Source organism: Salmo salar, chromosome 18 (assembly GCF_965601325.2).
Source record: "Salmo salar chromosome 18, fSalSal1, whole genome shotgun sequence".
In the NCBI taxonomy this organism is placed as follows: Eukaryota; Metazoa; Chordata; class Actinopteri; order Salmoniformes; family Salmonidae; genus Salmo; species Salmo salar.
In genome coordinates, this window is record NC_138308.1 from 75,647,783 (window position 1) to 75,675,710 (window position 27,928).

The 27,928-nt window shown below is 41.1% G+C and overlaps 1 protein-coding gene across 18 annotated transcripts in view; it reads right to left on the minus strand.

Moving 5' to 3' along the window:
- LOC106577623 (receptor-type tyrosine-protein phosphatase delta) overlaps window positions 1–27,928 on the minus strand; it is a 645,609-nt gene that overhangs the window by 379,767 nt on the left and 237,914 nt on the right. For all 18 annotated transcript variants that reach the window (XM_014155859.3, XM_045701363.2, XM_014155852.3 and 15 more), the window contains exons 5-6: window positions 20,819–20,893; window positions 13,982–14,093 (exon numbers count right to left, since the gene is read on the minus strand). The gene's annotated coding sequence lies outside the window, so the exon portion shown is untranslated. The remainder of the gene's footprint in view (window positions 1–13,981; window positions 14,094–20,818; window positions 20,894–27,928) is intronic.

Consider the following 27,928-nt stretch of genomic DNA (forward strand, 5'->3'; position numbering starts at 1 on the left):
CAGGGCCAAACAGAGAGAAACATCAAGCAGTGAAGGTGAGGGTTTATGACCTGTAGCAGTGTGTTGCTGTCTGCATCTCTGAAATATCTGGCACTACACTTGTCAGGCTTTGTGGCTGATTATATGGTTGGTGATCAATGGCACTGCATCATCCCTCAGCCCTAAACGCAAAGTATGGCATATAGGCCTACTCTAATCTGAATATAAATTTGTGGATCTCTTCATAAGATCTGTGCTCTACGAGATACAGTGATGCACAACTGTTGTTGTTGATAATATCACTATATTAATTTAGCCATAAAGCATTATCGCAGTCTATCCTGTAAATGTGTTATCAAATCAACAAATTTAGAATGTAATTTATATTTTTATTTGTTTTTGTTATGTACAATTTAAGTGAGTAAAGTGGGATATTAGCATACCTAATTTTGAAAATCAGTGAAAAGAGATGTGAATTTGAGAAGTATAAGTTGAGAGCAGAGTGGACAAGACCTAAATGACTCAGCTAATTTGTGCATGGGTCACTGCTATTCAACAGCATTAAAGTGGGCAGCTGGATTACTTAAACTCTCAGTCAGTGGCGTATCAAAGTCTATCTAAGACATCCCTCAACTTCATCCCTCCTTCATAACCTGGAGTAATGAGACCCCTGTGGGGTTTGAGAAGAACCCGAAAGGTAGGAAACCCGAAGTAGTTCAGGGAATCTCATAGGCCTCTATTAATCTAGTGAAATGAAACCCTTCTCAAAGGGTTCTGAGGGGACCTTCAGTGGACAGGTGGAGAAAAAGGTGAGGTCCTGGTTTAATCTCGGAAGGCCTTCAGTAGGTGACAGGGATTATCTTCCCAGCAGGTTTGCAAACAAGTATACACGCACATGCATGCTCCCTCGTAGACACGCACCAAATCATTTAGCTTGAATTTACACATCACCTGGCATTCAAGTCAAACAACCTCAAATGAAGTGTTTCTCTGTAGTTGTGCTATGTTTAGAAGTGACTTTATGCTTCCTAAATGTCTATGCATGGTTGATGTGCGATTGCTTGGAATGTAGAACAATACACTACAAAATACAGTTGAACTATCTCTCCAACAAAACATAACATGATAATGGAAAGTAAACACCAACATATTAGATCTGAATACTCCATTGATTTGTGGAGCTAATGGTCCTCGTTTACTTCAGAGGCACCAGGGCCAGCCGCAGCATTAGTCTCCATCTGGGGTAACGTGTGCTCTTTCTCAATTTCCAGTTCTCTTTAGTTTCTGGGCATCCTCCCCAAACCCATAACTCAAATCTCCCCCACTCCCCAGTGATTGGGCTGTCATAATCATCAGCATTAAGGCCTCAATGAGCTTGATTTACAAGTGTGGACATGGCAACAGCACGGCGCCAGGGGTGCCTGTCTCCTATCACCCAACCCACTTGTCCATACTCAACCACTATGAGGACTACTGGTGGTGAAGATGAGATTCCAAACAGCATTATTAGGACAAATAAGGTAAGTGTGATCACAGTAGGTCTACCTTGTGAAGCCTTGACTTTCTTGACATAGTAGTGTGGGATCCTCTTCCTGATGAATAATTTGTGAACTTTATGATATATAAACCATCATATACCTAGGTCATCCATTTACAACAGTATCTGAGAAAATGGGCATTATTATGTACAGTAAATTGTTTTCCTAAACTCACAGAAAATAGTTGTAAAGCGGCTACTAAGAAAGCCATAGTCATTTTTGCCGTTTTACCAAGGCTATAGATGCATTTCCAATGCAACATTCAAAAGGACTTTGACCATGGTTGATAAGCCTCTGGGCAAACCCATAACACCTTCCTCACCCCCCTCATCCATACAATATTCTATACAACATATCATATTAGCCTGCATTTACCCACAGTTCTGGGCCTCTTAAATGATAGGCCACATAAATCTGTTTTAGAAACACACACAACAATATTTATATGTGGATTCCAAACCCCCTGTAGATAGCTCCCCTCGCTTATCACTGTTTGAAAACAGCCAGCATTTTAAAAGCACTCGGCGTCTACGGAGGAAGAGTGGGGGTTATGCGGTTTTGTTTCGATTATTTTTCCAGAAAGATGGAGTTCTTAGCGGGGCCTCATCCTTGGCTGAAAAATGTAATTACTTCTCCTTCATATGAAAAATAACATTCCAATGTGAGAAAATAAAATGACATTCCTTTCATCTACTCTGCTTTCACCAGGGATAGTTTAAGTCCATACCATGTAGATTGGACTTCTGTTGAATTATGTGTTGCAGGCAAGTCTGGCAATATAAACAATCCATGAAAGTACATGGAAAATGAGATAATGGCATTCATGGATGATTGACAGCTTCATCGAATCAATCGATCAAGGAATGAAGGCAACATTGTTTAGTGAGGAATGAATGAATGGAATGTTCCAAATCAGAATCAGAGGAATGCAACAGTCATGAGGCTTCCTCTCCATGTCTTCTTTCCTAAGGGAGCCTATATGAGGCATTCAACGTATTGCTTTCAGCTATGTTTTTAGATCAGTGCAGGCGAAGGAGAGATGGATGTTGGAGAAGATAGAGAAAATAGGCCTTTACAGTCAAGAGAACTGACACGTCAAATGATGGCTTGGATGTCTTCAATAGAGACTGCATATTCACCCTCAAGACACAGACAATCACTCACTTACGTAAACAGAATACACACACAAACACACATCACACCTGAACACACGGATGCACATGTGCACAAACATGCATGCATTTTCATGTACCACGCGTGACTCTTCCGGGCACTCGCCACGTGGAAGGTGTCTGTGATAAGCTCAGGTATACGGTCTCTCATTCTGTTGAAGCAGAGACACCATGATTGAAGAATAAATGCAGAAATTTGAAATCAAGCAACCAATTGGGTCAGTCAGTATTTGTACAGCTTTATTTCAAGTAGTGCATCCTCAAAACAGTAACATCAATGACATTAAAACTATGAAACAAAAGGCAAATTAATCAAATCCTTTTTTATCTAATCATCTACCTTCTACACGACTCGCTGGTTCTATTTTGGGGCAAAGAAATACGAGGCGTTATTTCCGAATGAGAAGAATATTGTCTTTCCATTGCATCAGATGAACAAGCCGGGATATGGGCTGAAATTATGCATGCTTTTGATGGACCTCCGGAAGCTGGTGAGGGGAGGATGGCTCATAATAATGACTGGAATAAAGTGAATGGAATGGTATCACCACAAGGAAAACGTGTGTGTGATGTGTCGATACCATTCCATTAATGCCATTCCAGCCATTGCTATGAGCCCGTCCTCCCCAATTAAGGCGCCACCAGCCGTCTGTGTGACAGACAGAATGAGGAATGGAGGTGGGGAGGCTTTTTATAGACAACACGGGTGATGGTGGCGATGTGAAAGGAGGAGAGGAAGTGGGGGATTCAAGACGTGCCATTCCAGAGACTCTCCTGCTCTCCTAACACGATACAATGCCAACGGCATGGGCCGCTGAACAGACAGATGGTGAAGGTGACGCCATCGAACTTGAGACGAGAGGAGTGATAGAGAGAGGAGGTGGAGGAGGAGGTGGTGGAAAGAATAAAACAACAAAAACTAAGGGAGGGAGGGAGGTTGGGGTGGGTGGGTTTGGGGGGACTTTCTTTGAGAGAACATTCATCTTGTATGAGCTTCGTTGCATGTACAAATAGGCTTTGTACTTCATTACTGCGTGAAATAAGTTGATTCTCACTGTCACTTTTCATTCTCGGACAAGGTGGGATGAAGATGTTGTCTAAGGTAAGAGACTTGGTACTGTCTTGCAGCGGAGGGGTAGGAAAGGAATATTTTAAAAGTGCTAAAGGGGGAGTGGGGTCTTTCAGTGGCAGAGAGATGTTACATTGCTTGGCTGCCATCTACTGGATATGTATTGAACTATATATAATTTGCATTGTTTCACTTCATGCAACATGGAATAATGCTTATCCTAATTGTCTTCTTCAAATGTGTATTCATAATATGATTTATAGGCCTGAGTTTGCTTGAAATAAATTAAATGGGTCGGTAAAACCAAATCTAATTTGTCCAAGATTAAATAACCAGACAATTCCCTAAACAATTACATTGAATTATTTTTAAATCTTATTTTATTTCTCTGTTTGTCATTAATCTCTTCAAAATATGAAAGCTCACTTTGACAGTGAGATTGTAAGCAAATCAAATACATTAGGTAAACAACTGATAAAGAGATTATATCCCCCCAAAACATGTTTGTGGTGCAGGCAAACTAATAATTTATGAATTATTAATATGTTTGTTAATTATGTTTATAGAAAATATATTCATGCTTTTCAATCTATAGTACATATATTCTGCAACTGGGTCTAAGATTCTCAGTCCATGAAGCAATGATATAAATTGTACAGTATGTTTCGCCACAGACATACATATATATACAGTTCATATATATACAGTTTCAATAACTCTGTACCTTGAAAGGTTACAATCTGAATCCCCTCCATAACTGGTGGCATCACTAGTTTGATCCTAGATGGTTATTCAATGAGGAACAGCACCATCATGTGGATGTATTGTAATTTACTGATGTAAAAATGTACAGCCCTTACTTACCAGTGTAGTAAAAGTACTACCTTAGGTTATCTTCAAAGATAGCACAGCACATGCTGAAATGGAATGAATATGTAGTGGTGACCCATATTCACCTTTCCAACCTTTTTTTGTGCATTTTGGAGAAAACATGAGATTTCTAAGAGGGTCATTGTTTTGTAATGACCTGAATGTTCATTAATTGCCTCATTGATAGTTGAGCAATTAGTTGTTAATCTGCCAACATCCATATTGATCCTGTTCCCACTATTAATCACACTATGCTGTGCCAATAATAGGTGTAGCATAGGAAATCCATCTAGGAGCAATGCACAGTGCCTTCAGAAAGTATTCATACTTGTTGACTTATTCCACATTTTGTTGTGTTATTCTTTTCTCTCATTCATCTACACACAATACTCCATAATGACAAAGTGAAAACATGTTTTTAGAAATGTTTGCTAATTTATTGAAAATGAAATACAGAAATATTTCATTAACATCTCTGAGTCAATATTTTGTAGAATCATCTTTGGCAGAGGTTAAAGCTGTGAGTCTTACTGGGTACGTCTCTAAGAGCTTTCCACACCTGCATTGTACAACATCTTTCCATAATTCTTTTCAAAATTCTTTCAAACTGGTTGTTGATCATTTCTAGACAACCATTTTCAGGTAGTGCCATAGATTTTCAAGCAGAATTAAGTCAGAACTGTAACTCGGCTACTCATGAACATTCACTGTCTTCTTGGTAAACAACTCCAATGTAGATTTGGCCTTGTGTTTTAGGTTATTGTCCTGCTGAAAGGTGAATTCATCTCCCAGTACCTGGTGGAAAGCAAACTGAACCAGGTTTTCCTCTGGGATTTTGCCTGCACTTAGCTCCATTCCGTTTATTTTTCATCCTGGAAAGACTCCCCGGTCCTTAATGATTACAAGCACACCCATAACATGATGCAGCCACCACTATGCTGGAAAATATGGAGAGTGGTACTGAGTAATATGTTGTACTGGATTTGCCCCAAACATAATACTTCGTATTCAGGACAAAAAGTGAATTGCTTTGACGAAATGTTTGCAGTATTTGTGCCTTGTTGCAAACAGGATGCATGTTTTGGAATATTTTTAACAACGATGTTGTTAATCCATCCTCAGTTTTCTCCTATCACAGCCATTCAACTATGCAACTGTTTTAAGGTTACCATTGGTCTCATGGTGAAAAGCCTGAGTGGTTTCCTTCCTCTCCGACAACTGAGTTAGGAAGGACGCCTGTATCTTTGTAGTGACTGGGTGTATTGATACACCATCCAAAGTTCAATTAATAACTTCACCATGCTCAAAGGGATATTCAATGTCTGCTTTTTTTTACCCATTTACCAATAGGTGCCCTTTTTTGCGAGGCATTGAAAAACCTCCCTGGTCTTTGTTGTTGAATCTGTGTTTGAAATTCACTGCTCGACTGAGGGATCTTACAGATAATTGTATGTGTGAGGTACAGAGATGAGGTAGTCATAAAACAATCATATTAAACACTAACTAGTATTATGTGTCTTGTTAAGCAACTTTTTACTCCTGAATTTAGGCTTGCCATAACAAAGGGTTTTTTTTTTTTTTTATTAATTACATTTATAACATTTCCAAAACATAATTCCACTTTGACATTATGGGGTATTGTATGTAGGCCAGTGACAAACAAATCTCAATTTAATTGCAGGCTATAACACATACTTTCTGAAGATACATGTATGTGCATTTTACATTGTAGTGACCATGTACGTCACCTAACTGAAAAAGTTTGCGAAGACAAATACACTATGAATGTCATTACTTCAGAATCCATTGTAAAATATTTTCACTTCTAGTCCACATCTTAAATCCATACGACAGTATCTACACAGTAGCAATCAAAAACACTGCTTTATAAATACTACTGTATGGTTAACTGAGTCTAGCCACTTGCATCAGCCACTCTTTTCACATCAAATTCATGCAGAGTACCATAGACTGCCCACGTGGAGCACTAGGTAAGTGAAAGATCAGACATCTGTATTTCAAAAGCCAGAGAGACAGCGAGCCCTCAGCCGCCATGCAGTCTACTCACTAATGAGAAGTCAGACTCCAGTTATGCGTCATGAAAAATGAATCAGTCTTAAACACACAAACCCCCTGAATCGCCCTGAGACAAACTATGAGATTTAATTAAACTCATCAAATAATAACGTTCGGCTGGAATTCCTCCTTCACTCATGCTTTCATGCTTTCCATTGAGCCTTCTAGCTAAACGAGTTTACCTAAAACTGCTCTCATATACTGTATATGTAATGCTCATAAATACTCAGGGTTATACTTAATAGGGGAACATGACTTAATAACAAATTAAAGCATTTTGGAAAGCTGTATTAATTAAGTAGCCCAACTGATTCAAAGAAAAATTGTTCTGGAAAAAATAGAATGAAAATCTATGGGTTTGTTTAAAATAGCTGCGGGCTGTTCCAGAAAGGTGGATCAATGAGATGGCCAGTTAACCATCAAACATTGCTTGAAATCACTTCAACAACAACAACGAATATACAAATGTAGCTTTCTTAATCAACTAGACTTATATGTGGCTGTTTATCAAAGTTAACTGGCTCATTTAATAATCCTGCTTTCTGGAATACCGCATTAGTTGAGAAGTAATCGAGATAAGCTACTAAACATAATAAGTATTCTATACCAATCATAATTCATTTCTTCGGTTTGTGTTATTGTAAATGATTCACAAAGTCCTAAAGTCACTGTTTCTTGTCCATTGAAGGTTTGGCTAGCAAAGCTCTACAGTCACTGTTCCCTGTCCATTGAAGGTTTAACTAGCAAAGCTCTACAGTCACTGTTCCCTGTCCATTGAAGGTTTAGCTAGCAAAGCTCTACAGTCACCGTTTCCTGTCCATTGAAGGTTTAGCTAGCAAGAGCTCTACAGTCACTGTTTCCTGTCCACTGAAGGTTTAGCTAGCAAAGCTCTACAGTCACTGTTCCCTGTCCATTGAAGGTTTAGCTAGCAAAGCTTTACAGTCACTGTTTCCTGTCCACTGAAGGTTTAGCTAGCAAAGCTTTACAGTCACTGTTTCCTGTCCACTGAAGGTTTAGCTAGCAAAGCTCTACAGTCACCGTTTCCTGTCCATTGAAGGTTTAGCTAGCAAAGCTCTACAGTCACTGTTTCCTGTCCACTGAAGGTTTAGCTAGCAAAGCTTTACAGTCACTGTTTCCTGTCCACTGAAGGTTTAGCTAGCAAAGCTTTACAGCCACTGTTTCCTGTCCACTGAAGGTTTAGCTAGCAAAGCTTTACAGTCACTGTTTCCTGTCCACTGAAGGTTTAGCTAGCAAAGCTCTACAGTCACTGTTTCCTGTCCACTGAAGGTTTAGCTAGCAAAGCTTTACAGTCACTGTTTCCTGTCCACTGAAGGTTTAGCTAGCAAAGCTTTACAGTCACTGTTTCCTGTCCACTGAAGGTTTAGCTAGCAAAGCTCTACAGTCACTGTTTCCTGTCCACTGAAGGTTTAGCTAGCAAAGCTTTACAGTCACTGTTTCCTGTCCACTGAAGGTTTAGCTAGCAAAGCTTTACAGTCACTGTTTCCTGTCCACTGAAGGTTTAGCTAGCAAAGCTCTACAATCACTGTTCCTGTCTATTGAAGACTTAGCTAGCAAAGTCAGAAACTCACCTTGGAACAAAACACCGTCTTACACAAACCGGTGTTGATCCATTGTCCAAACCATATCTGTCTTTTCCAACAGGCAGTTTTTAAAAGACATTATTAACTGCAGGGGATTATGCTATTTGCTAATTCACAGAAGCCGCTGACCTGTCTTTCATTTCAGTGTGCACTGTACCAAATAAAGTCATTTTCAATTTAGATGCTTATTTTGATCTTCTTTGAATACATGAGTAAAATCTGATTGAATAAGACTTAGATGCTTCATTGCTTCACATAATACACAGCTTATGCCAGGAAAATATGAAGATGGGCTGTGGGATGCACATACAATTTCTTGGTGAACAACCAAATCATGGCTTCTTCAGAAGTACTGACTCAAGGCAATCCTTAGCATCCAGACTATGGCCAGGAGTTTTACCTTCCAGTGACAACCAGAAACAACTTGTACCTTACACTAACACCTAATAACATGCCAAATGGTACTGCTTGGTGTTCTATTCCTGATAAAAATACACTGACAAAAGTTGACCTTTTCAGTACAAGCTAAATAAAATGTGCACTGTTGCCTACCGTTGCCATCTTCAAACTGAACATTACTTCATAATTTAGGCAAATTAATATTTATTTCACAGCAGCCTGCACAGTTATACAAAATAGTTAAGTTGATTATAATGTGATATTCAGTTAAATAGAAAGAAGACACCAAGGCCTGTATTCACAAAGCACGTCAGAGTAGAGTGCTGATCTAGGATCAGGACCTATCTCTTATTCATTATGATTTAAAAGGAAAAACTGATCCTAGATCAGCACTCATACTCTACAACACATTGTGAATATGGCCCCAATTCAGTGATGTTTATTATTTTGGCTTTGAGATACAGAACGAAAACCCACATCAAACAACACTAGGGAAAAATCTTCTGGTTAACATATTTTCCATGTCACTGTGTCCTCCTTCAATAAACAAGGAGAACACACATGGACACACACTCACATATATATGTGCATATACACACATGCATAAATGAGTGCACACACACACTGACACACACATACACTTGCAGAGACACAAACACACAGATATGCAAAAACAGACACACACACACACACAAATGCCTGACTGCATTTTCAGAAAGCTACTGTCCCTATCTTTTTGTCAAAAGGGAGTCAGAGAAAAATAAAACTATTTTAAGAAGCAGGAATAATGTTAACTCAGTCAGCCATGTCATGTAATGTCATCAATAATTTAGTGCTTCCAAATCCACAGGAGGATAGGACATGGTGTTGGGAAAAAACTAACTCTGCAAGATTTGTTTTTAGGTGATGTCTTTAGACACCCATTTCATAATCATGATTCTACTAAAGTTAAAGTTGTTGACAATATTGTTAGTCTTAAAACTAAACTCAACTATAGTGTGTGTGTGTATGTGTTCATGCCAGCCTATATGCCTGTCTGCCTATCTGCCTGTCTGTTTGCTTGTCTGCCTGTCTGTCTGTCTGCCTGTCTGTCTGTCTGCCTATATGTCTGTCTGCCTGTCTGTATGTATGCTTGTCTGTCTGTCTGCCTGAATGTCTGCTTGTTTGCCTGTCTATCTGCCTGTCTGCCTATATGTCTGTCTGTATGCATGCTTCTCTGTCTGTCTGTCTGTCTGCCTGCCTGCCTGCCTGTATGTATGTCTGCCTACTGCCTGCCGCTGCCTGTCTGTCTGCCTGCTTGTTTGTCTGCCTGCCTGTCTGTCTGCTTGTCTGCCTGTCTGAATGTCTGCTTGTTTGCCTGTCTATCTGTCTGCTTGTCTGCCTGCCTGCCTGTCTGTCTGCTTGTCTGTCTGTCTGTCTGCCTGCCTGCCTGCCTGTCTGTCTGTCTGTCTGTCTGTCTGTCTGTCTGTCTGTCTGTCTGTCTGTCTGTCTGTCTGTCTGTTTGTCTGCCTGTCTGTCTGCTTGTCTGCCTGTCTGCTCGCCTGCCTATCTATCTGTCAGCTTGTCTGCCTGTCTATATGTCTGCTTGTCTGCCTGCCTGTCTGATTGTCTGCCTGTCTGTCTGCCTGCCTGTCTGTATGTCTTCTTGTCTGTCTGTCTGCCTGCCTGCCTGCCTGCCTGCCTGTCTGTGTGCTTGTCTGCCTGCCTGCCTGCCTGCCTGCCTGCCTGCCTGCCTGCCTGCCTGCCTGCCTGCCTGCCTGCCTTCCTACTTATATGCCTGTCTGAATGTCTGCTTGTCTGCCTGTCTGCTTTTCTATCTGCCTTTCTGTCTGTCCGTCTGCTTGTCTGCCTGCCTGTCTGTACAGTATGTCTTCATGTCTGCCTGCCTGCCTGTCTGCCTGTCTGAATGTCTGCTTGTCTGCCTGAATGTCTGCTTCTCTCCCTGTCTGCTTTTCTATCTGTCTGCCTGCCTGCCTGTCTGTCCGTCTGCTTGTCTGCCTGCCTGTCTGTACAGTATGTCTTCTTGTCTGCCTGCCTGTCTGTCTGCTTGTCTGCCTGTCTGCCTGCCTGTCTGTCTGTCAGTCTATTACCCCAAGTGTATATCTTTGTGTGTTCGTGTTTATATGCTGGCTTTATACCTCCATGTTCCCAAGTCGCTGTTTGGTGCAGAGTGGAACAGTAAAGCTAGGGGGAAGATAGCTCTCAGGAGCTTACATAAAGCCACTGGACTTTGTAATAATTCATGGAGCAAATAGCTCTCCGCCTGCAATATTTATACCCACCTGAATGTGTTCTGTGACTGTGAGCCCTGTCACTGTATCAGGCCAGCTGAGGGGAAACTTTCACTTTCTTTCAGAGGACAGGTTTCACCTAAAGGGCCTGTGGCACTGAGATAGATATTTCCCATAATGCATCAGTCTGTATAATAATAATAATAATATATGTTATATATTTTATACAGCACTTTTAATTTTATATAGGGCTTTTCATGACAAACAAGAATCTCAAAGTCACTTTGAACACAAAAAAATATTACGGGATCGGCCTTTTCATGGTTGGTTGTCTTCCACAGCTTCTAGTGATGCTAATATTGATGTAGATTTAAAATGGCCCTATTGAGGTCCAGGAGCATCATACACATATTATTTTAGAGGGGGCACGAGGTACATGAGGATGGAGGGGATGGGTAATTTGGAGAATTTAGCATTTTTCAAACACCTGAAATAGCTTTTTCTTTTATGTATATATCCCATGTGATAGTTCCCCATGTGTATAGGATGCTAATCATGGCTAACTTAGTTTGACTCCTGTCCTTTGTTTTTTTTGTTATGCTGTTGCTCTGCAAAGAGACGTTAGGGAGATTCTAAGAAAAGGTAAGATAATATGACTTTCAAACTACTGGATAGGCCAAACATAATGTACACACACATATCTTCACAAACCACTGATGATAGAGTCCATGGCACATACTGTATTTGGGTGGGAACTGTAAACATGACAACAAAAAAAGAGAGCCATATTTGTTGGTCAGATTGAGAGATTGTGCACCACTAATGCTGACATTTTCAAGCCCTCTCTCCTTGCTGATCTTTCCTCTATGACAACCACACATCTTTGCCATCAGATCAGCCTGAGTTCCTATAGCTTCATCCCAAATGGAACCCTATTCCCTACATAGTGGCTTACTTTCAAAAGTAGTACAGTATATAGGGAATAGACTGCCGTTTGGGACATAGACTATGTCATTAATCTGGTTAATGGAAGGCATTAATGGCATGATGGTGTTGATGTGAGCCATGACCAGCCTTTTCAAAGCACTTCATGGCTACCAACCTGAGTGCTACGGTACAGGTTACCCTTGCTTTCTTGGGCACAGGGACTATGGTGGACTGTTTGAAACATGTAGGTATTACAGACTCGGTTAGGGAGAGGTTGAAAATGTCAGTGAAGACTCTTGCCAGTTGGTCCGCGCATGTTTTGAGTACACGTCCTGGTAATCCATCTGGCCCTGCAGCTTTGTGAATGTTAACTTATTTGAAGGTCTTGTTCACATCAGCTATGGAGAGCGTGAATACACAGTCGTCCGGAACAGCTGGTGCTCTCATGCATGCTTCAGTGTTGCTTGTCTCGAAGCGAGCATAAAAGGCATTTAGCTCGTCTGGCAGGATCGCAATAATGGACAGCTCGCGGCTGGGTTTCCCTTTGTAGTCCATAAGCCCTGCAAGCCCTGCCACATGCGACGAGAGCCAGAGCCGGTGTAGTAGGATTCAATCTTAGTCCTGTTTTGACGCTTTGCCTGTTTGATGGTTCATCTGAGGGCATAGCGGGATTAGTGTTCCGCTCCTTCAAAGCGGCAGCTCTAGCCTTTAGGTCAGTGCGGATGTTGCCTGTAATTCATGGCATCTGGTTGGGATATGTACGTACGGCCACTGTGGGGACGACGTCGTCGAAGCACTTATTGATGAAGCCGGTGACTGAGGTGGTATACTCCTCAATGCCATTGGATGAATCCCGGGGACATATTCCAGTCTGTGCTAGCAAAACAGTCCCAGTCTGTGCTAGCAAAACAGTCCTGTAGCGTAGCATCCACTTCATTTGACCACTTCCGCATTGAGCGAGTCACTGGTACTTCTTGCTTTAGTTTTTGCTTGTAAGCAGGAATCTGGAGGATAGAATTCTGTTCAGATTTGCCAAATAGAGGGCGAGGGAGAGCTTTGTATGCGTCTCTGTATGTGGAGTAAAGGTGGTCTAGAGTTTTTTTCCTCTGGTTGCACATGTGACATGCTGGTAGAAATGAGGTCAAACGGATTTAAGTTTCCCTGCATTAAAGTCCCTGGCCACTAGGAGTGCTGCTTCTGGATGAGCATTTTCTTGTTTGCTTATGGACTCATTGAGTGCGGTCTTAGTGCCAGCATCGGTTTGTGGTGGTAAATAGACAGCTACGAATAATATAGATGAGAACTCTCTTGGTAGATAGTGTGGTCTACAGCTTATCATGAGGTATTCTACCTCTGGCGAGCAATACCTCGAGACTTCTTTAATATTAGACATCGCGCACCAGCAGTTATTGACAAATACACACACACCCCAGCCCCTCGTCTTACCAGACGTAGCTGCTCTGTCCTGCTGATGCACAGGAAACCCAGCCAGCTCTATATTATCCGTGTTGTCGTTCAGCCACGACTCGGTGAAACATAAGATATTACATTTTTTAATGTCCCGGTAGGATAGTCTTAATCGTAGATCGTCCAGCTAATTCTGGATTAGGTGAGATGTTGGCAAGCTTTTAGATGGGCATACTGTATCAAGTATGGGTATGGCAAAATCAAATAAAATGTTATTTGTCACATGCACCAAATACAACAGGTGTAGACCTTACCGTGAAATGCTTACTGACGAGCATTACACCACAGTACTGTATACGCTGAAATGGTACCTGTCAAAATAGTTTTTACCCAAAGGACTTCCGTGGAAAATGTGTTAAATCACTGTCTGATATAATAAGTCTATGTATTGTATTGAGAAATCATTTCGGCCTGGTCAGAGCTTGGTGAGCGGTTTTCCAAAATTGTTGAAATAATTTCCTACTTATAGGGCTATAAATACTGTTGAGATACCTTTCGAAACATTTGTCACTGTTGATTTCTTCTCATACTGTCCCAAATGATTTGGTTTATGGTGCTTTCCCACTAAGAAAGTTGCTCTTCATGATGCCCTGCAGAAGGGCAGAAGGTTTTATTGTGCCAGAGATATAGTGAATGTGGGCCCTGAACTCACCCAGAACTGAGGCTCCTCTGTTCCACTCATGCAGATGCCAACATTCTGCCTGATGCCCAAGCTTCGCTCTCACCAACAACACCTGTCTGACCAATACCCCCAATGCCCCCACCTAGGAGAGGAGATGGAGAGAGAAATGGAGAGTGAGAGAGAGAGAGAGAGAGAGAGAGACAGAGCATGTAATAAACTGTGCAGTGCATAATTTGATCAGTCACTGATTAAACAACTAAAGTGAAAACCAGTAAACACTGCAGCCCTCCAGGACTAAAATTGTGCAACTCCACTCTAAACAAACTGTAGTTGAATTGACCAGGGATGACACAAAACCTACTTAACATTACAAAGCAAAGGATAGGTCTAAGATGTTGAATTCACATGGATATTAATAAAATATTGATAAAGCATGATTGAGTTATTCACTGCATTTGATTATGACTCTCGTGAGATTGAATTAAAACAGATCCAAATTTGAAATGTTTTGGACTGTGACGATGTGCCTGTGAGCTATCACGTAGGACATTTCCCTCCATTTCTCCCCACACCAACGTTGTTTGCTAAAAACATAGTTGATTAGTCTTGCTAACCTAATTAAGCTATGCTATCGCTAGTCCCTTCAAAAAATGGTGGATTGTATCATGTCAAAGAACAACCACGAGCGTCTAGCTATCGTATCAGTTTTTAAGAAATGTTTTGTTTCATATTTGTCTTTGATTGGTTTCAAAACCTGTTCTACTCACCTCCACTTTGAACTGGCTCCTAAGTGAGTGCTCGCTGATTAAGGCTGCCGTTTTAGCCACAGGTTGCCTCTTGTATTTGGTTTCTCACGTTAAAGGGGGGTTTTCATTGTTTATTTTAACGTTTAAACACTGATGTGTGTCTTTGTTTTCATTAACTTGTAAAGTATTGGGCATTCAGGCGTGAATTGTGCAACAGTATTGCATATGAAGGGTTATTTCACAGGTCATTAAGAATTTCGCTTTTTTGAAAGGTGTGAATGGTTTATGCCTGGTTAGGGCAGGTCCATAGGATATTGAGGTAATATTACTAATGGCCAGCTGCTTATTATTTTCTCTAATTAAGTGTTTTTGTCAACAACTATCCTCATCTTGCCATGTGTATATTTTGTAAAACACGTCTCGGGATCCAGTCTGCTCCATCACCTGATTTACTGTGAATAAATATGCCTGATCTACTGTAAATACATACACCTGGTCTACTGTAAATAAATACACCTGATCTACTGTAAATAAATACACCTGATCTACTGTAAATACATACACCTGGTCTACTGTAAATAAATACACCTAATCTACTGTAAATAAATATACCTGATCTACTGTAAATACATACACCTGGTCTACTGTAAATAAATACACCTAATCTACTGTAAATAAATACACCTGATCTACTGTAAATACATACACCTGGTCTATTGTAAATAAATACACCTGATCTACTGTAAATAAATATGCCTGATCTACTGTAAATACATCCAACTGGTCTACTGTAAACACAGATCTGTGTCCTCTATCTCAACAGGCTGCTTTATTAAGTGTATTTCCAAATCTCTCTTAAAAGCAAGTGATTGGAGTATAGTTTCAGGATTGTATTAACACATCCAAAGCCCAATCGTTTTAATTATTTTTTTATGGCTAGGTATTACTGGCGCTGTTGGAGCTAGAAACACAAGTATTTTGCTTTATCGCCGATAGCCTTTGATTTGAAATCTTGCTTGGCATCACAATGCCTTCTTTCATGTGTTTAATTAAATCCGAGCCCAAATCTGACATGTTTCAGACTGTAATATATGCAGATTTTCACATATCTTCACTTTTGTGAGCAGGTAATGGGTGTGTAATATCACAGCATCAGTGTTAGAGTAGGGTGTGTCTCAGGGAGAGAGGGGAGCAGAGGGAAGCAGAACCTGCCAGTTTGGGCAGGAGGCCTGTGCTGGCAGGGCTCCCTATCGCTGGGGGCGGGGGCAAAGAGCGATGGTGTTCGCTGTCATGTCGGTCACATGACCCCTGGGGTAAGAGTCCCCTCGAGCTGCGTAAGAAATAATCTCAGTCGGGCTGGCTGGCAAGCTCCCTCCAAACATTCACACACGTGTGCAAAGATACATGCGCGCGTACATGTGCAAGCACACACACACTCACACAGTCGCTCACATTCCCTCACATTCTCTCACACACACATACACAACCATACACACACACACACCCACATACACACACATGCCCAAGCACACACACACACGTATACTCTCACATGCACACAGGCAGCTTGAGATAATGTATTTACTCACAGTCCTACTGAGGAGAATAAATGTGGGCTTTATGCAATGAAATGATGGTCAAACAGATACCTGACATAACATTGTGTCATTTTCTTATGACAACTGACAAGGTGTGAACGATTCAAAATGTCTATTGAAAATGTTAACCTTGTTACAAAACCATAAGTCAGTTATCTATCATAACCTTTTTTTGTAAAGATGCATTTTGCTGTGACTCTCAGCTGTCTGCTAACATGAACTCAAACTATAGTTCACTAGCAGAAGTTGGTAGTCATAAAATGTGTGGATTTGTGCCACTTCAACTTAAGTGATACCAAAATACTCTGAGGAACCAGATAGCTATGTCACAAAGTTAGAAGTCTTAAAAGCTCAAATGGAATGTTCTGGCAGGTAGTTATATTGTAAACGTGTTAATGGCTGTCTTTAAAAGTACTCAGCCACTCGTGCATTAGAGGCCTACTGCACAGTACCAGTACATGACACTGTAGTTTTGCCACTGTCAACTACTTAGCAATGAAGTCCATGGCCCCTTTGTGTTTTCCTAACCCATGTCTTTACTTTACGGCAGCAGCATTTGTAAATGTCACCTTTCGTTTGGATCCCCTTGCCACCTGTGCCGAGAGAGAGTAGCTTTTAAACCACATCACACTGAAGACACTGAAACACCCATCTGTGGAGTGAAATGTGCTGTAATGTGTCTAACGCCCCATAGCTCTTAGTCCATCTATTTAACACCAGGTGAAGCAGAATCCATTATGGACTGCAAGAGAACCGCATAAGAACCGTTAAGAAATACAAGTGCAGCAAGAGTCAGCTAGAAAATAGGATACCTAGTCAGTTGCACAACGGAATGCATTCAACCGAAATGTGTCTCCCGCATTTAACCCAACCCCTCTGAATCAGAGAGGTGCAGGGGTTCCTTTAATCGACATCATTGGCTCCCGTGGAGTAGTTGTTGATGGGGGTTAACTGCCTTGCTCAAGGGCACACCGGCAGATATTTCCCCCCTTGCCTGCTCAGGGATTCGAACCAGCGGCCTTTTTGTTACTGGCCAAACGCTCCTAAGCGCTAGGCAACCTGCTATCTCCCCTGAGTGAAAAAGCAAGGTGTTATGGAAAAAATAAAAAAGATCCGGCTATAAATTTCATGCGAAAGAGTTCTCTTCGAAAACATCCCAGCAGCATTTGATGAGTTCATTGGAGATTCTATAGACACGGAGAGAACCTTTGCACTGGTGTATGGCATTCTCCCCTGACTGGGGAACAGGGACCGGGAGACAAACAGGCGCACCAATTACAACTGTACCCACAATCCTCTCTGGGGAGCATAGTACTGGCTATTGATCTTAGACATCCCCGTCGTGGTCATGTGTTCATGTTGACTTGAGTCATTTTATTAGAAAGGCAACATTCAACTTCTTGGAAAAAGAAGTTACTGGGCTGTTAGAGAATTAGTTACTACAAATGCCACATTATAAGGGCTCAGCCACCCCAATAGTGTTTGCTGGCCGATGGGCGAGAGTACTTAGCACCTCTGAACAGAGTGCTAAGTGATTCGCGAACCGAGTGTGTGCCAAAGTTCCTGAGCATGTCTTTAAGTAAGTCATTGCCTACATTATCATAAATTAGTTAACCACGCTCCTTTTCTCATCTCGACAGTACCTCCAGTATGTTGTTGTTTTCCCTTTAACACTACTACCCCAATGAAATATAATTATTGAATAATTATCCCACTCTGGAGCTTTTCCAACACACCTTCAGTCACTGTATGTGCAAATACACGCCAACACAAGGTACCTTTACTCTGTTAAAGAGCTGTATTTCTTTTGACTACTTGCCTCTGAAGAGAAAATAAACTCCCAAAACAAGGATAGCCTATCCATGTAACCTCTAAGCAATTCCAGAAATGTGGGCATTATTTACAACACGTTAATAAGATATGATATTTAAAAAAAAATGCATGTCATCAAATACAATATATTGTGTACTTTTGGCAAATGGCCATGGATAGGATTGTGTTTTGATGAAAGCATATTGTTCATGGGATGTTGTAAATTGGATCATGGTGTGTTTTGAATGGCCAATTTACACAGAAGTACTTGAGTAGTAGAGTTATTTGTGCCCCGATGAGCTATAGTGAATACAAAGTATCAGTGTATTCAAAAACATGGTCTATGGTAATACATAATATACTGCTCAAAAAGTGTTAATGAAGTTGTTAACCATGTGGAAAAAATGTATGAGAAAGCTTACAGTACAGTATGTGCTTACTTATAACAGGACAGTACTCATCACTCAAAATTCAGTCACAGCAGCAGCTGGACAAGGGGAAAGAGACATCTTCAAAATAAAATTAAAACAGATAGATATTGGGACTCTCTTTTATTCCAACAGCCATTAGGCTGTATAATAGATCGTCTGTTGATCCCTCGAGTATACGGCATATTGCACTTTCACTTTAAATGTGTAGCTATAGCACTTTGAATGAATTATTTTGTGTAGTTTCTGTGTTTTCATGTTTTATGTACCGTCTTTTTAAGCACATGGCAAAATTAATTTCCTCATGGTAGGATAATAAAGTTGATCTGAATTCTTGCCTCTGATTGGCTTGAAGGGCCGTCTAGAGCATGCATTATTTTCCCTTTATACAACGGGTGGGTCAAATCCTGGATGCTGATTGGTTAAAGCTGTATTCCAACTGGTGTCTAGTCCACAAGTTACCACCGGCTATGAAGTTGAAATGCCTATTCACTGTTCCATCTCACTGTCTCATCAGTCCAGCCAGACAATTTATAAAATGTATCTCCACTGTAAAAAAGCATCGAGACATTATCTCCCCTTTCTTTTAAGCTAGCATTTGGTTTTCAGCAGCGGATATTTGTATAAACCTTTCTGACCTCTCTGATCTTTGCAACATAGTTTCAGTACTGACATTTGATCTTCACTGTCCCATTGAGGATTAACGTGTCAGGACGAGACAGAAATCTTTTCTCAGCCAATCAAAATCATGGATCACCATAATTTTTATGGATATATACAAAGAAATTTCAATAGAAAACAGGTCAAATGAAACAAAATGCAGCTAGTATGCTGTTTTTCCAGCTTTAGTTTGAAATGATTGTGTTAGCTGTGTATTGGGTAGCTCCTCTGAAAAGTGTCCTCCTCTGAAAAGTGTCCTATGCAAGGAAATCGCACATCACTTGCTCATTATTATGGATGTATGCAGCTACTTTGCTGTTATTCTGGCTGCACTGTTTGGCGTGACTGTGTTAGCCGTAGTTGGCTAGCTAGTAAGCAAGGGATAAGAACATTTCCAGCCAGCTTGGCATGAGAACACTTAGAACGAATGACTGGGTCGCGTCCATAGATATACAGTACATAGAACAAAAAATACTTCACGACTGGGTTGCGTCTCTGGCAACCTAACCGATAGAATGAACAACCAGACGCCTTGGGTATATCTCGTGGAAGGATAAAATGAAAATATGTCAATCATATTTTTTTATATGTTGGTAACCATGTTCTTACATGTTTGAGATGCTTTGAAAGCAAAAGCTGAAAATGATTGGCAATGTTGAATTCGATTTCATAATAGCAAGCTAGGACTGATGGTTTGGTTTGCTAAGCTAGCAAGTCTGTTTGGTTACCAAGGCAGCTACTGTAGCTATCTAGTAAACTTGCTAGCTACTTCAGTGGATGTTGAACATGTTTCTACAGTAGTTGCCTACATTTATATCAGACTCCATGCGTTTTCTGAAAAATAATGAAACTCTGTGAAAGATTAGTTACACCCTGCTAGCGCATCGTGGCACACACCTTCCACATCGTGCATTATTTCTCATTAAACGCATAGCCCCTTACTGATTATCCCTTACATAATGGCATGTTTACATGCAGTAACAGTACAGTTGAATAGCCAGTGTAGGTGTGCAGTGTTGGCTGTTGGAGTTGTTGTCTGTCTGAAGGGTAGAGTTTCCAGCTCGCTGTCGAGGAGGAACCTCTAGGGAAGGGAATGGCTTGGGACCCTCAAGTGATGACAGGGAGAGACAGCCTGTGTGTGTGTGAGTGTGTGTCAACTAGCTGTCTGCACACTCCACTGTAAGCTCTACACAAATAAAACATGACCAACTCCACTTCCTCTCTCCACCAGTGGACATGTGGAGATAGGCCTCCCTTCCATCAGCAGTGCGTCTATGGAGACTCTATGGAGAGGATCAGCCATCTGCTGGAACAGCAATAGACCTGCTTCCCCTGAGGGGGGTGCTGCTAGCATGCTTTATCTGTGGTGTTTAGCTGAACTGGTTTGTATGATATACCCTATACAATACAGCTGTTTAAAAGGCAACTGTTTTTGAAGTCAATTGGTTGATTCATCTCAGTGATGTGACAATCATCTATAAGACAACCTATAGTTCCTTTATTTCCCCATTTCATTTACTGATTTGTGTTGATATGGCATTGGTGGAGGGTTGACATTTCAACAAAAGTGCTTAAAGTTTGAACGGGAGGAAGAAATGTGTCACAGATCTGCATTGCTCTTACCTGTTTGGAACAGTTGATAGCAATGCCGCCTCGGACCGGAAGGAAGGAAAGAATTAGAACTCCTCGGGAATTTCCCTGGAAAAGAAGATGAGAGGATGGATTTAGGTGATACCGCCCCAACGACTGTCAATGTTTTTATTACCCATTTAGAGCCAACCATGTGATGGCAATACGTGTCAATACGATCATGCATATCATCTGTGACTTCCGCATGGGGAGGATATCAATGTGACACAAATGGGACCATATCCTCTATGGGCCCTGGTTAAAGGTAGTGCACTTTGTAGAGAACAAGGTGACATTTGAGACGCAACCAAATAATATTGACCAAGTATCATGAACACTGGAGTTCATTGCTTCACTGATTATACAGAATACCAAGAAAGGAAACAATAGTGTTACAAACAAAGCCCCTATGGAAGTTCAGAGAAGTCAGCGGTCGGACTCAGTGGTTTTCAGTTCATAAAATACACCTACACATATTTATGAAGTGACAGTTTCCTCATTATACAGTCACTGATATTTGCATTGTTTTCAGACATTGTTTGTTTGTAAACAAACACAACCCCCACCCATCCACCTCTACCTCTATCTTTATTTATCTCTCCCCTCTCTCTCTCTCTCTCACACACACACACACACACACACACACACACACACACACACACACACACACACACACACACACACACACACACACACACACACACACACACACACACACACACACACACACAGTCTCTCCGTCCTCAGTCTCATCCTCCCTCTTTTTCTCTTTCCCTCTCTCACCCTCCCTCCCTCTGTCTGTGAGCAGCCTTAATTGATTTGTCTTCAGCTGCATAGCGGTCGACAGCTGGAAGATAATGGGGACGTAAAGGAACACAGACGAGCCCCGAAGGACCAGAGAGAGCTCCTTCTCACCAACGACACACATTCACACACACAGAATCGCACAAGCTCTCACACGTACAAAACACAAGCTCACACACACATACATCCAACCCTCTCCAAACTCAAAAGGCCGGGGATAATTCAAAGTCTCAGCTCGTACTGTGTCCTTTCGTATTCTACCCACAGCCGAGCCTTTGGTCTTCCACCTCATCACTTAAATATGCAAAATCATCTGTTTACTCTTTGACAGATCAAAGTTTGTCCCACCCTTCATTTTTTCCCTCTCAAGAGTTCTAAAAATGATTTCTTTCATTATGCAAGCCAACAAAGAGCGGTGGCGTTCTGCTTCTTACACCCGGCATTGGAGCTTGCTGATTAATTAGCTTGTATAATTAGCTTAATGATTTAGAGAAACACAGCTCCAGCCACCCAAGAAGCTATGCTAATGGCCTCCTGTCTACTGGAATTAAAATTTTCATAATGTCAGTACCCAAGTAGTCGAGATAAGAACTATGAGTCAGTAGGTAGGTGTCAGAGAATGTACTATTATTTAAATAAATGTAAAGGTGGTAGATCAGCTACAATATTGCAGATAGATTGTAGCTTCCATCAATGTAATTGTCTGCATCATTTCCAATACCTCATATTTTTTTGTAAATATATATATATATATATATATATATATATATATATATATATAAAATCTCTTACAAACATATTTTCCTTTATTATTTTCCCCTAACCCTACCACCCCTCTCCTAATTGGAGTAAACTAATGGACAACAACACTTAGGCTTTTACTTCCAGTTTATACATACTATATATGTTCAGAGAATGTTCGTAATGTGTTGCAGTATCGTGTTAGCTGATACTGTAGCAAGGTGATAGCAGATAGGCGCAGTATTGAAAATTACAGTTTTATCCCTTATCCTGAACATAAACCATCACCAACTCAAGTGTCCATAGAATGACAGTCGGGTGTCCATATTAGGACAGTGCGGTATCCATAGTATAACTGTATGGTGTCCATGGTATGACAGTACAGTGTCCGTAGTATGACATTATGGTGTCCATAATATGACAGTACCGTGTCTATATTATGTCAGCCTCAGAGTCACACAGAGTTTGTATCCCATACACTAAAGCAGTGGTTCTCAATCCTGGTCCTGGGGACCCAAAGAGGTGCACAGTTTTGTTTTTGCCCTAGTACTACACACCTGATTCAAATCAACAGCTCCTCACCAGGCTTTGATGATTTGAATCAGGTGTGTAGTGCTAGGGAAAAAACAAAAATGTGCACCCCTTTGGGTCCCCAGGACCAGGTTGAGAACCACTGCACTAGAGTTACAAGTCATGTGACTGAATAAGGAAGTATGTTTTGGAGCTGCTGAAAACGGTGGGGTTTCGCAAACACATCAGGATCAATACAGAGCAGCAGGGGTGTATTCATTAGTGCACAATGTAGCAAACTGTAGCAAAGCACCTTGCAATGCAAAACGTTTTGCCTACGAAATGAGAATTTATAGCCTCTTTACCTGTCTGTGTAATATTTTTATCTGAATTTGTAAAACATTTTTACTAGGCCTACTGTATCTCTATACACCCCTGATGCAAAACGTACAGAATATATACAGGTACCTGCCAAAATAAAGAAAACACTTGAGTAAATTAGGGATATAAAGTATATTGAAAGCATGTTCTTCAACATAGGTGTGGTTCCTGAGTTAATTAATCAATTAACATTCCATCATGCTTAGGGTCGTGTGTAGAAATGCCCAGCTGCCCATTATTTTGGCTACCATGGCTAGAAGGAGAGATATCAGTGACTTTGAAAGAGGGGTCTTAAAGGAGCATATTGTGGTTTAAGGTGTTTGTTGTTTGTCTAAGTCACGAGATCTCAACCCAATTCAACACTTATTGGAGATTCTAGAGTGGCTCCTGAGACAGTGTTTTCCACCACCATCAACAAAACAACAAATTATGGAATTCTCATGGAAGAATGATGTTGCATCCCTCCAATAGAGTCCAGACCCTTGTAGAATCTATGCCAAGGCACACTGAAGCTGTTCTGGTGGCTTGTGGTGGCCCAACGCCCTATTAAGACACTTTTTTGGTGTTTCCTCTATTTTGGCAGTTACCTGTATCTGTACATACACAGAAATCCATGTACATTCATCTTAGAAGACAAACAGCTTGACAGCAGACATCAATGGCATGCCACACACCCTTCTCCCTAAGAGACACACACACAAACACACACGTACAGACACACACACACAGACATTAGGGATGCGGCAGCCCACACCGAGATTATGTCTACTCCTCTCTTACCGACGGAAGCATCAGCATTCCCAACCACACCTGAAACATAAATCCCACATTTATGACCTTCCCATAACTGTAAGTAACGCTCAAGCACCAGGATCAGCTCATTAAAGCCACCGGGACCGGAGAGGGAACGTTGCTCAAGCGCTAATGTGCTAGTAGCCCTAAAAGGCAGGTCAAACGAGTGGGGTTGAAAAAACAAAAGGAAAAAAAAGGTTTTCTACTGCTTGTAAAAACCACTGGCAGGGGACAGAACTATATTGAACGCTTATACCAGACCTGGGCACAACATCTGAGTTTTTTGTTGTTTATTTGAAAACACCAACTTTTCAAATACTCGAGGTAGTTGAATATAGATTATTTAGAGTTTCAATTAAAAGGCAACCATTTTCTTTGATATTCAAATACAGGTCTCAGGTCTCAGGATTTTGAATACCTCTCAGAAAACCAGGTATTTGAATATATGCAAGTTATTTGAAAACAGAAATGAATCTACTCCCTGACGAAGGCCATGCAGCCGAAACGCGTCAGAGTTTTTAAACTTTGTTTCCATTCAACATGACATGTAGATAAAGTAAACTTTGTTTCCATTCAACATGACATGTAGATAAAGTAAACTTTGTTTCCATTCAACATGACATGTAGATAAAGTAAACTTTGTTTCCATTCAACATGACATGTAGATAAAGTAAACTTTGTTTCCATTCAACATGACATGTAGATAAAGTAAACTTTGTTTCCATTCAACATGACATGTAGATAAAGTAAACTTTGTTTCCATTCAACATGACATGTAGATAAAGGCCTTTTAATGAATTATATGAAGAGTTCCTTGGTCCTCCTTTCTTTTTGATGACCAACTTACCCCTTTTACCAAAGAGCACCTTTTGTCTACCAACATCTACTACAGTGTTCCTTAGCAGCACTTCCCTTCCTCCTTTTTCTAAAAATAAATCTATATTTGATGGCTGCCAAATATTTGATGAAGAACCAAAAACTACAACCGTTAGTTGAATAAGTCTAAATATATGATCATAAGCACATGGTTTGGAGGGCTCTTAGATATGAATCTTAATATAGCCTATAGCCTAAAATGAAATGCATGAGTGACATGGAATCACCTCAACATTAGAGTAGAACACTTTTGCCGCTTCCAAATGACTAACAAACATATTTGCATAATGAGTGAGTCATAAGGTAATACATTGACATCAGGTTCTTCTACATGTGTAGTAACGTAGTGATTATTACAATAGAAAAATAGTTGTTACATAGGACTTTGGAAATTGCTTAATAATTGCATAATAATGGAGTTATTACATAAGTGGAATAAGGAACAGTCACTATTCCTCTTGTGGACAGTAGTTACAAAACCTCTCAGCTCATTGCTATGCAATTAAAATGCAATTACCAAAGTATTATGTAACAACATGCCAATAAAATGTTATTCCAAATGTAATTACAGTTTTATTACACACGCACAAGAACAGTTTAATTTTAATTGTTACTGAGAACGCTAACATTAACAAAAATATGGCTTTTAAGTGTCAAAAAGAAACAAAATATGCTAAAAACTGCCTTCTTAAATCAACTGCAGCCAAGGTAGGTTGAAAATCATTTTTGCTTGTACTCTGAGTAAACTGTCCCTTTAAAGATGTGTGTTTGAAACAAGAACACTTACCCTCAGATGGACAAAGAGGTTAGTTTGCAAATGGCTTTGAATTACTCTGCAGTATTTTCAGGTATCATAAAACCTTTTTTATTGAATTTTTTTGTGTCAGAGGAAACACCCTACACCTGGGGACCATGTCAGCGTGCATTGCGCCCGGTCCGCCACAGGAGTCTCTAGAGCGTGCTGGGACAAGGACATCCCTGCCGGGCAAACCCTCCCCTAACCCAGGCGACGCTGGGCCAATTGTGCGCCGCCCTATGGGTCTCCTGGTCGTGGCCGGCTGCGACAGAGCCTGGACTCGAACCAGGATCTCTAGTGGCACAGCTAGCAACTGTGATGCATGTTGACAGGGTCATTCAGTAGTTGAGCATCACAACTCATTTATACTTATCTGTACAATTTATCATTGGTTGTAAATGTGGTAATTTACTAGGCCGTCCACCGCTGACTAGGTGTATAAGTTATGGTGCTGTCAGGCTTGGACATACATGAGATGGGAGGATGAATATGAAATCAGGATGGTTGGTTCTGATGGACCAGGTAGGCGAGGGAAGAGTGCATTTTAACGTTCCGGGCCATCATGCCAGACAGAGAATGAAATCTCTATCAATGACAGGATAGTAACATCACAATTCAAGTAGCCCTACATTTAAAATACACATCAATCAAACATAAAGATGCTCAAGATGATTAATTGATGACAATCTGATTATAATGACACAAAGGAGTATAGAGTTAAATATACCTTTGACTGTATCTTCAACGATAATCAAATAAAACAAACATTCAATTATCATAATAAGCTAATCATCAGTGATCACAAGTACTACTGCAAACACACAAACACTGGCTTAGCTTCCATTCATGCTTACACTACCAAATAACATTGGGAAAACATTACATGTAATATCCGCAGCACTACCAATCCCATCTAATTACAGAGTTGCAAGCAGCCTGTCTGAGCTGTGCTGAGCTGTGTTGCAAGCAGCAGGTGCAATGAACGGTATTCACTTGTGTGAGCGGAAAACATCACAGTTTGAGCTGACACCATTCTGTCAGAAACTCAGGCTTGCTTGTCAGCACTGTAGTCGGCTCTCCCGAAACAAGCCTATAAAAACTACCAAAGGAAAGGAAGGAGCTGGTTTCTTTCCCCTGGTTCTCGGCCTCTACAACTGGCTCTGTGGCGCACGACTGCATCATCAACAGTTCAATATAGTGAGATTCTGTGCATCACATGTCAGATCAATGGACGTCAATGAGGGTAGATGTTGATGCTAAATCTAACAGTCTGGCCAATAGCTTCTACCCCCAGACCAGCAGGCTGCTGAAAAGCCAACACTAGATTCTACCCCCAGACCATCAGGCTGCTGAAAAGCCAACACTAGATTCTACCCCCAGACCATCAGGCTGCTGAAAAGCCAACACTAGATTCTACCCCCAGACCATCAGGCTGCTGAAAAGCCAACACTAGATTCTACCCCCAGACCATCAGGCTGCTGAAAAGCCAACACTAGATTCTACCCCCAGACCATCAGGCTGCTGAAAAGCCAACACTAGATTCTACCCCCAGACCATCAGGCTGCTGAAAAGCCAACACTAGATTCTACCCCCAGACCATCAGGCTGCTGAAAAGCCAACACTAGATTCTACCCCCAGACCATCAGGCTGCTGAATAGCCAACACTAGATTCTACCCCCAGACCATCAGGCTGCTGAATAGCCAACACTAGATTCTACCCCCAGACCATCAGGCTGCTGAATAGCCAACACTAGCTACCTGCTTCCCAAATAATAGCGCTGCAGTACTGTGGGGACAATGCCTTCACAACCCTCTAAATGAAGGGATTGTGTTTTGTATACATAGTTTCACACACACGCACACACTTCAATGCAGGTGTACACAGATGTTATGGCTAGGCTTAATTCCTTTGAATTCAAATGTCCCCCAGTAAGTACTTCACAACCTGCATCCCTAAACATACAGCATTTGTGTGAACTGGAGAATGTGCTGCCTGCTCAAGGCCTGCTGGAGTACATAGATGTATCTCCAAGGTAAGGCCATAGCAGTACAGTACAAAAAGCTAGCTCTTTGATTTGATTGCAATTGATGTTTAAAAAGGCAACTGGCCACTCGGTTGACAGCTTGCTTCCCTCAACCCCCTCCTTATGTTGGTCTGGCCTAGCACCCATCTCTCTCCATCTCTCCATGTGTGTCTCTCTCCC